The sequence below is a fragment of the Erinaceus europaeus genome, chromosome 1 (assembly GCF_950295315.1).
Source record: "Erinaceus europaeus chromosome 1, mEriEur2.1, whole genome shotgun sequence".
Lineage (NCBI taxonomy): Eukaryota > Metazoa > Chordata > Mammalia > Eulipotyphla > Erinaceidae > Erinaceus > Erinaceus europaeus.
The window spans coordinates 106,295,002-106,308,889 of NC_080162.1; the positions used below are offsets into that span (position 1 = coordinate 106,295,002).

Genomic DNA, 13,888 nt, shown 5'->3' on the forward strand with positions numbered 1-13,888 from the left:
TAAGCGCATGGACAGCAGGAACTTGGGAGCCAGAACACACAGATGCACACTGTAAAGTGACCACACCTGTGCCTCCAGCTGGCCAATAGGAGGCTGGCCCAGGTGTGACCTGTGTCAGGGTAAAGAGGGAAGAGATTTCACACAGGCCTTTTTTGGGGGGAATCTATCCAGGCACTATCCAGGCACTCAGGCCCTATCCCCAGTAAGGTCAGTAAGCTGACCTTACTCTGTAGCTTCACCTCTGTATAATTTCTGTGTCATAGCTTAATAAAGGAAGATTGGGAATTGCATACCTGTCACAAATGTTCCTTTGTGATTCTTTCAAGAGACTCTGTGACTAACACACAGGGGAGAAAGCTGGGAAAGGTCCCAGCTGGCCTTTCATCCCCTCTACATTCCTGCTCCTATTTTCCTTGGGATGCCTCTTCTGTTCGGTAAGCTTAGCCATCAGGACTCATTCTCTTAGAGGACCCTGTCCACTCAATGTGAAGTGTTGCTCCTCCTACACTGCCCTGTATGTATCATCTCCATGAGCACTTGTCTTAATTATGGGATGGCTTTTCTTCCTCCAGTGAAACATGATATGAACTCCTTGGGCAAAGGGACCAAATTGAATTCAATTTGTATTATATTTTAAACGCTTAGAAAAATGATTTGGCTTGGGTGGATGAGAGAGCATGGCATTTATGCAAAAGACTTTCATGCCTTAGATTCCAAAATCCCAGGTTCAATGCCTAGCCCCACCTTAAGCCAGAGTTGGGCACTGCTATAATAATAATCATAATAGTTACTATTATTATTTTGTGACATGACTTGCACAAGGCAGCCAATAAGTGTTTGTTGCAGGAGTGATTAAAAAACTGAACAGTGTGGAATTGTTATCGTATAATTTTGTAAATCAATTTTAAATTACTAATAATTTTTTTTAATTGATTAACAAATTCCTGTGATGGGGGGGGCAGGCAGTGGCAAACCTGGTTATGAATTCATAGTACTGTGCTCAAGGATCCACTCAAGGAACTGGGTTTGAACTCCCACTCCCCACCTGTAGCAGGAATGCTTTACCAGTGGTAAAGTAGGTCTGCAGGTGTCTCTCTGTCTCTCTTCTTTATCTCTCCCTCCCCTCTCAATTTCTCTCTGTCCTATCCAACAAAATGGAGGGGGGGAAGAGGAAAAAATGGCCACCAGGAGCATAGACTTTGTAGTGTGAGTACTGAGCCCCTGAGATAACCGTGGAGGCAATATATAAATAAGCAAATTCCTATTTTTTATTAGTGATATAATAATATTGACAAAATTATGGGATAAGAGGGGCACAATTCCATACAATTTAGTTCCCATCACCAGAGTTCCATATCCTCTCACTCCCGCCCCCCTTAGAGGTTTCCCCTTTTCTATCCCTCTGGGACTATGGACCAAAGATCTTTATGGGGTACAGAAGGTAGAAGATCTGGCTTCTGTAATTGCTTCCCCACTGGACATGGGCCTTAACAGGTCGATCCATACCTCCAGCTGCTTCTATCTTTCCCCAGTAGGATAGGGCTCTAAGGAAATGAGGTTCCAGGACACATTGCTAATGTCATCTGCCAAGGGAAGTCAGGTTGGTGACATGACAGCATCTGTAACTTGGTGGCTGAAAGGCATCAAGATGTAAAGCAGAGCAAATTGTTTAATAATCAGGAACCTAAAGATAAGAGCATGAAGATGAGATTTGGAATCTTCATGTGGGAAGCAGCTAGGAAGTCTATTTTAGGTATATCCCAAGGGGCCCATGACTTTAGTAATTTTTGCCTAGGCCCAACAGCTAATACGCACATGGGCTGAGGTGGGGGCGGACAGGCGGTAGCACAACAGGTTAGACACATGTGGTGCAAAACACAAGGACCAGCGTGAGGATCCCAGCTTGAGCTCCTGGCTCCCCACCTACTGTGGGGGTCATTTCACAAGTGGTGAAGCAGCTCTGCAGGTGTTTATCTTTCTCTCCCCCTCTCTGTCTTCCCCTCCTCTCTCGATTTCTGTCCTACCCAACAACAACAACAGCAATAACCACAACAATAACAATATCAAGGGCACAACAAGGGCAACAAAAATGGGAAAAATAGCCTCCAAGAGCAGTGGATTCATAGTGCAGGCAATGAGCCCCAGTGATAACCCTGGAGGCAAAAAAGAAAAAAAGGAGTATTGTTTGGGAAGATGCTGTCAGAGTTGAAAATAGGACTAGAAAGCTAAATAAATAAATTCGTATATTTTTGTATAAGTGATTTTTGCCACTAGAGATACTAAACAATGAAATATAAACTTTAAAAAATCTGAATGCAACACCCCAGAATCTCTCTAAATCTAATTGATCTGGAGAACAATCATCACTATTTGTTTAAACTATTAATGTGAATCAAATATGCAGTCAAGGCTGAAAGTTACCTTCTTGAAAGCCAGATTCTGTATGAAAAAAATTTGTGGTTCTAGGATTGTCAACTCCCAGTTCTTCAAAAGTGATCCAGAAATGGGCCTATCAAGAATAGAGCCACCTGATGGAGTTTGCAGTCCTCAGGGAACAGAGTTCAATGGGTGTTAGACAGGACTTGAGAAGCAAGTGAAATTGAACAGTTAATAACAAAACAGCAGTGGTTTGGAAGGAGCATCAGAAAGAGGACCATGAAGCTAATATGGACCAGAATCTTTGCTGGGGTTTACCTTCTAACAACAGAGATTCTACTCCCACAAAAACAACAAGCCATTTTATTTTTAACTCTGGACAGAGTTCATTCTGAATAGATTCAAACTGGTTTCTAAAGATTCCTTTTCATTAACAATGAGCACTGAAAGAAACATAGTGGTGCCCCCACTGCCACCACCCCTCTACCACCACCCCTTTTCTCTGTTCCTGTGATAGATAGTATTGGGGCAAAATATCTACCCAAAACAAACTAAGAAAAACCAAGTTAAAAATAAGGAAAACTTGACTGCATGCTCTGAGCAGAGTGAGCTCTGTCCAAGATAGGGTTAGTAAAAATATATATGTTATTGAAGAAAGAAAAGATTAGGAGAAAAAAAAATGCAGCCATCGAAGGCAACAGAGTGGGAAAGCTTTCTGCTTTACCTACTAATTTTTATTTTAATATTAAAATATTGCATGATTAATATCCTAATTCAATCTATTAGGCAAAGTTTAATGAATCAATCTAGTGTTTTTGCAACAAATGAGACACATTAAGAATATGAATGCATTAGTGAATCAAATAATTTTTTCTAAATAATGCATCATGATGATGTTGCATCCAATTAGAAATTGAAATCAGGAGCCTGACTAGAGACCATCATAAAGCTAGCTAGAAGAGGGGAAAAGGGCTTGGGGAATGTGCAGTAACTTGTCTAGGATACTGCTTAGCTCTGGGAGATGTCAGCAGAGGTGAACTTAAAGAAGCTGGTGCCACCAGTCACCTGAGCTACATCCAGAAAGAACAGCATATGATGTCATAGCTCACAGGCCTAGTCTAGAAACAGCTGCAACACAGTTGGCTCACCACCAGACTGAGTATGACCGCCAATCAAGTTGTCCTAATTCAATTGCTTATATGCTCTATTCATAGTGTGATAAAATAGAGTATACCTCTGGGCAGACCACTTACGTCATGAAGATATTTAAATTAATAGCAAAGCTGTACAAAAGTGAAATAAAACACAATATGTAGGGGCTGGGCAGTGGCATGCCTGGTAAAGTGAACAAATGTGTTCAGCTAAAGGACCCAGGTTTTAATTCCCAGTCCCTACCTGCAGGGGGGAAGCTTTGAAAGTGGTGAAGCAGTGCTACAGGTGTCTCTCTGTCTCTCTTCCTCTAAGTCCCCCCTTCCCTTTTGATTTCTGGCTGTGTCTATCCAATAGATAAACATAAATTTAAAAATCTTTTAAGAAAATTGAAGCAGGGCTGTGGGAGTCTCTCTTTCCCTATGTCCTCCTTACCACTGGATTTCGTTCCATCTTTATCCAATAGATAATTAATAATAATAAACACAATATCTATATGTATGTATAGTTTTCAAGACCAAATATTTAATAAGGGGGGAAAAAAGTTGAGTCATTAGTCTTTAGCATTTAGGCTGACTCCATACAGACTATAGCTATGTGGAATAATGTAGCTAAGAACACAAGGATGTGTATATCCTTGAAAATTAGTATGTCCATATCCTTTGGATTTATGCCTAGGAATGGCATTGCTGCATCATAAGGTATTTTTATTATAACCTATTTAAAGACCCACAACATTGCTTTACACAGGGGTTGCACCAGTTCACATTCCCACCAATAGTGTACCCGGAGTTCCTTTTTTTCCACATCCTCCCCAATACTTGCAACTTCCTGATGTGATAGGGTGGAGCACTTCCACAGCTGTGAGGTGGAATATATATTCAACAGAGAATACTACTTTGCAGTCAAAAAGATGAGATTATGTCAGTTAAGACTAAACAGATGGACTGGAGGTAAAACAAAGACATAAAAGATAACTAGCCAATGGAGTAGAGATAGCTAAAGCAAATGGCTATTATAAATTGTGCTGCTATGAGCATATGTGTACACAGATCTTTTTGGATGGGTATATTGGGTTCCTTAGGTATATCCCCAGGAGAAGAATTGCAGGGTCATAGGGTAGGTCCATTTCTAGCCTTCTGAGAGTTCTCCAGACTGCTTACCACAGAGGTTGGACCAATTTACATGCCCACCAGCGCTGCAGGAGGGTTCCTTTGATCCCACAACCTCTCCAGCATTTGTTGCTGTTACCTTTTCTAATGTATGACATTCTCACAGGAGTGAAGTCTTATCTCATTGTTGTCTTTATTTGCATTTCTTTGACAATCAGTGACTTGGAGCATTTTTCATGTTTCTCAGACTTTCAGATCTCTTCTGTGGTGAATATTCTGTCCATGTCTTTTCCCCATTTTAAGATGGAGTCATTTGTTTTATTGTGGCTGAATTTGGTGAGCTGTTTATATATCTTGTTTATTAGCCTCTTGTCTGATGTATGGCATGTAAAGATCTTCTCTCATTCGGTGAGGGGTCTTTTGGTTTGGGTAGTGGTTTCTTTTGCTGTGAAGAAGATTTTTAATTTGATGTAGTCCCATAGGTTTATACTGCCTTAGTCTTCTTTGTAATTGGATTCATTTCATTGAAGATATCCTTAAAATTTGTGCGGAAAAGAGTTCTGCCAATATTTTCCTGAAAGTATCTGATAGTTGCTGGTCTAACATCCAAGTCCTTGATCCACTTGGAATTTACTTTTGTATTTGGTGAAATATAGTGGTTCAAGTTTCATTCTTTTGCATGTTTCAACCCATTTTTTCCATCACCATTTATTGAAGACACTCTGCTTTCCCCATTTAATAGTATGGGCACCTCGCTCAAAGATTAGATGTCCACAGGTGTGGGGCCTTACTTATGGGCTTTCAGTTCTATTGCACTGGTCAGTGTGTCTATTCATGTTCCAGTACCAAGCAGTTTTGATGACAACGGCCCTATAAAACAATTTGAGATCTGGGAGTGTGATGTCTTCAGTTCCATTCTTTCTCTTCAAGATAGTTTTGGCAATTCTAGGTCTTTTCTGGTTCCAGATAAACATTTGTAGCATTTGTTCTATTCTCCTTAAAAATGTGCTTGGGATCTTGATGGGGACAGCATTAAAACTGTATATGGCTCTGGGTAGTATATTCATTTTGATGATGTTAATTCTTCCAACCCATGAACATGGAATATCTTTCCACTTCTTTGTGTCTTTTTCAATTTCCTCGAAGAGTGACTCATAATTTTCAGTATATAAGTCTTTCACTTCTTTAGCTAGGTTTATTCCTATTTTATTGTTTTTCTTGCTAAAGTAAAAGGAATTGACTTCTGAATTTCAACTTCTTCTAACTTAGTGTTTGCATAGAGGAATGCCACTGACTTTTGAATGTTAATTTTGTAGCCTGACACCTTACTGTATTGCCTGATGATTTCCAAAAGTTTCTTGCTGGATTCTATAGGTTTTTCTATGTATACTATTATGTCATCTGCAAAAAGGGAAAGTTTGACTTCTTCTCTTCCAATCTGTATGCCTTTAATTCCTTGCTCCTGCCTGATTGCTATGATTTACCATTGCTATGTTGAATAGTAATGGTGATAGGTGGCATCGCTGTCTAGTACCTGATCTAAGGGGAAGTGCTTCCAGTTTTTCACCATTGAGTATGATGTTGGCTGTAGGTTTGCTCTATATAGACTCCATTATCTCCAGGAATTTTCCATCTATTCCCATTTTTGTAGTGTTTTTTTAAATTTATTTATTTTTATTTAAGAAAGGAGACATTAACAAAACCATAGAATAAGAGGGGTACAATTCCACACAATTCCCATAACCCAATCTCCACATCCTACCCCCTCCCCTGATAGCCTTCCCATTCTCTATCTCTCTGGGAGTATGGATCCAGGGTCATTGTGGGTTGCAGAGGGTGGAAGGTCTGGCTTCTGTAATTGCTTCCCCGCTGAATATGGGCGTTGACTGGTCATCCATACTCCTAGTCTGCCTCTCTCTTTCCCTAGTAGGGTGGGGCTCTGAGGAAGTGGCACTCCAGTACACATTGATGGGGTCATCTGTCCAGGGAAGTCTGGTCAGCATCTTGCTGGCATCCGGAACCTGGTGGCTGAAAAGAGAGTTAACATATAAAGCCAAACAAACTGTTTAACAATCATGGACCCAAAGACTGGAATAGTGCAGATGAAGTGTTGTGGGGTATTCCCTGCATGCTCTTGCATACTTCTGCTTTCAGGTATATATTTTTCCCCTATTCTATGGGCACAGGTGAACCTATGCTCTATCTCAGGGGACCTGGACTATATCTAGGTTTGGGGACTTTTTATTGGGGAATGGACCACCTGGAATGGAGTTAGAATATACTATGAAAGGAAAGGTCTCACCCAAGTGATGGAGTTGAAGGATTGTCATTCCACACCTGAGATCTCTGGTCACAGTCTGAAGTGAAGTATGCTGCGGTGAAACTCGTTGCGTTGATTAGGTTGTGATCCCCGGATGCAATATTATTTGATTTGAATTGAGAGCAGCATGCATAAAAGTGGGCCCCACCCTAAGGTTCCAGGACTGGGGGAAAGATAGGCTCTATAGTGGAACTGTGAGGTTCCTGTTGTCTTAGGGTTCAAGAAGACAATCTATAGTTATTGTTATCGTCACATTATTTGGTGATAGGGTTAACTTTGGAAAGTCCCTTTGTTAGAGTTTGGGGTATAATATCCAGCATCTTGTATAAAGCTGTGCTACCGGTTGCTTCTGTTCTCCCTGGCCTAGGCTTTTGGGAGAGACAACATATCAAAGACAGCCTATGTATTAAAAAGACTCAATCTGTGTTTTAAGAAGTTCTAGACATATGGTCAATTTTTCCCCTCTCATATTAATTAAATAGTGGTTTATATGTTTACACTTTAATAGGATTGTTTGTTCATAAACACCACTCCCACAACCAAAAGACTGTGTCCCATCCCCACCACCCACCACCACCCCCCCACCCCCTCACTGCGCCGGGAAGCCCTCCCCTTCACCACAGTGTTTTTGCATTGGTGCCCTGCTCTCGATTTAATCAGATCCTACTTTTAGTTTCCCTTTCTGTTCTTCTTTCTCAACTTCTGTTGATGAGTGGGGACATCCCATACTCATCTTTATCTTTCTGACTTAGCTGACTTAACATAATTCCTTCTAGCTCTGTCCAAGATGGGTCAGAGAAGGTGGGCTCATTGTTCTTAATAGCTGCATAGTATTCCATTGTGTATATGTACCACAGCTTTCTCAGCCACTCATCTGCTGTTGGGCACCTGGGTTCCTTCCAGGTTTTAGCTATTATGAATTGTGCTGCTATGAACATAGGACTACACACATCTTTTTGGTTGGGCATTATGGAATCCTTGGGGTATATCCCTAGGAGAGGAATTACTGGGTCATATGGAAGGTCCATGTCTAGCCTTGTGAGAGTTCTCCAGACTGCTCTCCACAGAGGCTGGACCAGTTTACATTCCCACCAGCAGTGTAGAAGGGTTCTTCTGTCCCCACAGCCTCTCCAACATTTGTTGCTGCTGTCCTTTTTGATGTATGCCATTCTCACAGGAGTGAGGTGGTATGTCAATGTTGTCTTTATTTGCATTTCTCTGACAATCAGCGACCTGGAACAGTTTTTCATATGTTTGTTAGCCTTTTGGATCTCCTCTGAAGTGAATGTCCTGTTCATATCCTCTGCCCATTTTTGGATGGGGTCATTTGCTTTTTTTTGGTGCTAAGTTTGCTGAGTTCTTTGTATATTTTGGTGATTAGTCTCTTGTCTGATGTTTGGCATGTGAAGATCTTCTCCCATTCTGTGAGGGGTCTCTTTGTTTGTGTGATAATTTCTTTGGCTGTGCAGAAGCTTTTCAATTTGATGTAGTCCCATTGGTTTGTTTCTGCTTTAGTCTTCCTTGCAGTTGGGTTTGTTTCATCAAAGATGTCCTTGATGTTTAGGTGGGAAAGTGTTTCACCAATGTTTTCCTCTATGTATTTGATAGTTTCCAGTCTGACATCCAGGTCTTTGATCCATTTGGAGTTGATTTTTGTTTCTGGTGAGATAAGGTGGTTCAATTTCATTCTTCTGCATGTTATAACCCAGTTTTCCCAGCACCATTTATTGAAGAGAGCCTCCTTCTTCCATTTAATACTTTGGGCCCCCTTATCAAAGATTAGATGTCCATAGGTGTGGGGGTTTTGTAGTGTTTTGATCATAAAGGGATGTTGTATTTTGTCAAAGGCTTTTTCTGCATCTATTGATATGACCATGTGGTTTTTGGTCTTGCTTTCGTTGATGTGGTGGATCACATTGATTGATTTACGTATATTAAACCAACCTTGCATGCCTGGGATAAACCCCACTTGGTCATGATGAACAATCCTTTTAATATACTGCTGTATCTGGTTGGCTACAATTTTGTTCAATATTTTAGCGTCTATGTTCATCAGAGATATTGGTCTGTAGTTTTCCTTTTTGGTTGTGTCCCTATCTGTTTTTGGTATCAGAGTGATGTTGGCTTCATAGAAGCTAGAAGGGAGTATTCCAGTGTCTTCACTCTTCTGGAAGACTTTTTAAAATAGAGGTATTAGTTCTTCTTTGAAGGTTTTGTAGAATTCATTTGTAAAACTATCTGGCCCTGGACTTTTATTGTTGAGGAGGTTTTTGATAACTGTTTCAATTTCATTAGCTGTGATTGGCCTGTTCATATTATCTAGTTTCTCTTTATTTAATTTTGGAAGTTTCTAGGTATCTAGGAAATCATCCATTGGTGGCATATAGTTGTTCATAGAAGCCTTGCATGATATGCTGAATTTCTGTGGTGTCTGTTATATCTCCTCTTCTATTTACAATTCAACCTATTTGGGTCTTATCCCCTTTTTATTGTTTTGTGAGTCTGGCTAAAAGTTTGTCGATTTTGTTCACTCAAAGAACCAACATTTAGTTTCATTGATCCTTTGTATGGTTTTCTTATTTTCAATGTTATTTATTTCTGCCCTAACTTTAGTTATTTTTGTCCTTCTGGTTGCTTTAGGGTTCCTTTGTTCTTCTTCTTTTGGTCTTTAAGGTGTGTAATCAGGTTGTTTACTTGTGCTTTTTCTACTTTCTTAATGTGTGCCTGTATGGCTTTGAACTTCCCTCCGCTCAGTACTGCCTTAGCTGTGTCCCAAATATTTTGATAACTTGTATCTTCACTTTCATTGAACTCTTGAAACATTTTGACTTCTTCCTTTATTTCCTCTTTGTCCCAGTAGTTGTTAAGGAGTGTACTATTGAGCTTCCACATTTTGGGACTATTACTAATCTTTTGTCGATTGTTAAATGTTAGTTTAATTCCACTGTGGTCTGAGATGTTTAGGATGATGTCAATGCTCTTCAATTTGCTGATGCTGTCCTTTGGCCTAACATATGGTCTGCCCTTGAGAATGACCCATGTGGACTTGAGTAAAATATGTATTCCAGTTTCTTGGGATGAATGACTTTGAAAATGTCCAATAGTTCTAGTTTATCTATCTCCTCATCTAGCTCCCTCATGTTTTCTGCCTGGATGATCTGTCAAGTTGAGAGAGTGGGGTGTTGAAGTCCCCAACTATTACTGTGTTGCTGTATTGCTGTAACTCTTTCAGGAGATGTTTGATGTATTTAGATGGCTTCTCATTGTGTGCATATATGTTAATAATTGTTAAGTCCTCTTGATTGACTGATCCTCTGAGCATTAAGTAATGTCCATTCCTATATTTTTAAATTTATTTTATTTTAAAGTCTATTGTGTCAGATATGACAATAGCTGTTCATGCCCTTTTTTGTGGGCCATTAGCCTGTATGATAGTTTTCCATCCTTTCACTGTGAGTCTTTGTTTGTCTTATTGAGTTAGGTGGGTTTCCTGTAGACAGCATATGTTGGTATGCTTCTAAAACCCCTTCTGTTTCATTGGTTTAATCCTCCCTGCTTAACACTGTGTTATATTTACATAACCACTGTCAAATAAGCACCACCCTGCCTCCAGGGCATTGGTTTAATCCCCACTGGTTCATGATGTCTTTTTGCTCTGCCCCCTCTCCTAATATACCCTGATTTTCACCAATCTCTTTTCGCTCCACCCTCTCTATGTCACATCCTGTTTCCACCCTACTTGGCGAGTATATATAAGGACAGGATTGTGATTAGGGATATCTTAGCTTAGATTGTGCTGCATTCCACATAAATAAAGAGATACTGCTTCCCAGCTCAGCCATGAGTCCCTGGTCGTCTGTCTCCTGCCCGCGAAGCTAGTCTGGCAAGCATATTGTTGGGTTGTGTTTTCTGATCCATCTTCCTACTCTATGCCTTTTAATAAGTGAATTCAGGCCATTGACATTTATTGATATCAAAGATTGAAGATATTTTAATGCCATTCTTGTAGATTTTAGAGTCTTCTGTTATATGGCATACTTATGGTGGTCTGACTTTTAGAACTTTTTTCAAGGTAGGCATGGTGATAGTTGATTCCTTCAACTGTTGCTTGTCTGAGAAGGTTTTCATGCCTCTATCTAGTCTGAATGACAATCTAGTAGGATACAGTAGTCTTGGCTGAAAACCTTTCTCATTGAGCACTCGATAGATATCTTGCCATTCTCTTCTGGCCTTTAGTGTTTGTGTAGAGAAGTCTGCTGCTAATCTTATGGGTTTTCCTCTGTAGGTGACTCTTTGTTTTTCTCTTGCAACCTTCAGGATCCTTTCTTTATCCTTACTCCTTTCCATTATAAATGTGAGGTGTCTTGGTGTCTTTAAGACTTGATTAATTCTCTTTGGGACCTCTGGGCTTCTTGATTCTTTATGTTTTTTATTTTGTCTAGACTAGAGAAGTTCTCAGCTATTATGTCCTAGAGAATCCTTTCTTCCCCTCCCTCTCTTTCTTCCACTGGTAAGCCAGTAATGCGTATGTTATTTTTTTTTTTGAAGTCATCCCATAGATCTTTGTTGTTGTTTTAGTATCTCTTAGTCTCTTTTTGAAATCTCTTACTTCTTTTTTAGTTGTCTCTAATTCATTCTCAGTCTTGCTAATTCTGTCTTCAACCTCATTTATTCTACTCTCTCTCCCCTTTACTGTTTTGTGGAGTTCATCTATTTTGTTACCCTGTTCTGATACTGTTTCAGTTTGTTCACCTAATTGTGTTCTTAGCTCTGCTATTTCAGCTTTCAGCTCTCTAATAACCTTAGATAATTAATAATTAATAATTAATAATATTAATATTAATAATATTAATGTTAATTAATATTAATAATATTAATATTAATTAATAATATTAATAATATTAATAATTAATAATAACCTGAGATAATTAGTGGGTTTTTTTTACATAGTTCATTTGTTATTTCTGCATTTCTGATGACAATTATTTCAAAGTCTTTACTCACTCCTGTGATTATTTCCTTAACTAGTGTTTGGATTTTGACTTCATTATTTTTTTGGTAAAACAGACTGGAGGTGATGCCTCAACAGGTAAACTACTGGACTGTTACCAGCCACATAATCTCTCCCTAGGCTCCTCTCTGTCCACGAGCCACACATATTTGCACTCATCAGTGATTTGGTGGGTCCCTAAAGTCATTCTAGTCCTGCCTTGTTGTTATCCCATATGATCTCCTTTGGTATTCCCAGTTGAACCGGGAGAAGAGAGGACATAAACACAGCTGCTGCTGCTCTGTAGCCCCACCTCTGGAAGTCCAGCTAAAGCAAATGAAAAAACTGTCTCTTATAACTTTGTGAGAGCTGTGGTAGTTGTCTGTGTTGGGGCATGGCATATTTGGACACAAAACTTTGCTAGTGGATGCTATGTCACACAACATGTATAGGTATAAAATTACACCCCTAAAACCTTGTAATTTTGTAAAATACTATTAAATCTCCAATTTAAAAAAATCCTAGTGGGGAGCTTAGCAAGGGCTTCTTCCAGTGGCCTGAAAACCAGCCCCCTGGGCCAGCATCTATGCTGTACTGTGCATGAGAATCATCCTCTTCTCCTTTTCCTTCCTTTGAACAAGAGGCCTCTTCCTTTGTAATCTTTTTAGCAGTTATTCTTATTACTTTGAGTGTAAAAAAGACCAAAAACTTTCATCCTCTGCCCTGTCCAGATTCCCAGGCCTTACAAGGCCAAGGCAGCAGTCAGAGTTCAAGCAGGTGAGAAGATACCCTAACTCATTCAATGCTTGCATGACCTGAATCTCAAGCTGCCCGCTGACCTGAAACCATGGACATCCCTCTGGATTCAGAATTGACTTTCTGTAGGTCTGGTTTCAATGGTTCTGGGGTTCCTGTTGAATAGAAGCCAAGGATCCAGTCACCCCTTCATCAGCATGACCCCCCATGGAAGGAAAGAAGACAAGAAAATGCAGTAGGAAATCTAGCAGTTGTCCTAGACCCATTGGAATGCCACAGATTCCCTATGGGGTTATTTTCTAAATGGCTTCTAATTTCCTTAAGTGTTTTGTCCTTTTATTCTCCTCCATGTGGGCATCCAACAGCAGTCACTAGTGCCATAAATTTCTGAATTCTCGCCCTGGCAAAAGGCTCTAATTATAAAACACTGTTTACTGCACAAGCCAAAGAGGAGAGTAAATAGCTTCACTTTTGTTTGTACTATCCACGCCAATGAGGAATGTCTGTCTTCTGTCTTCTCGTCCCCCTCAGAGCTGAAACCACTCTCTTCTGACCCTTTCTAAACATGGGCACTTGGTGCCTGTGTTCAGACCAGACTCCAGGCGTCAATGTGTCTGTGCATTAGCTCAGGGCTAGGCTATGCCTAGTCAGGTCACCCATTTTATTTTGCAGAATGTCAAGGGCTGCAATCTCTTGATGTGTGAAACTCTCTACCACCTGCTTGCTCTAGGCCACAGGAGAGGGCATCCTAGACCCATGAAGGAATAGAATTCTGGAAACATGCCTATGGCCTGCATGGACATGATGTCAGCAGCAGCAGTGTGAAGGACCAGACATCCACTGCCAAATAAGTGATGGATTTTGAGCACTAACAAGAGCCTCCACCCAAAGCACACTAAGAAAATATGTTCCTGCTACCCCAGTATAAGGCAGTAAAGACCTGACTGATGGAGATATGAAGGAGTGTTTGCATGGTCTGCCTCCTATTTCTCAGACTTACATACACATAAGCATAAACACAAATTCAGTGACAAAGATGTCTCTGACCTGGAAATCTACCCCTGGGCAGATGCCCTGATGTCTCCTTAAAGCAGCCTCCTTGCCAAGCCTGAGATGTCAACCTTCTAACTCCAATAATCTGGTAAGACCTCTCCTAGCACATGGGACTACCTAGTCCCACTTCAG

General features: G+C 40.3%; 1 long non-coding RNA gene across 1 annotated transcript; it reads left to right on the forward strand.

Moving 5' to 3' along the window:
- The first annotated feature begins 369 nt into the window (after positions 1-369).
- Positions 370-13,663, forward strand: LOC132541961 (uncharacterized). The gene is made up of 2 exons (XR_009553077.1): positions 370-434; positions 13,376-13,663. It is a non-coding gene; the product is annotated as an uncharacterized LOC132541961 (long non-coding RNA).
- Positions 13,664-13,888: the final 225 nt, after the last annotated feature.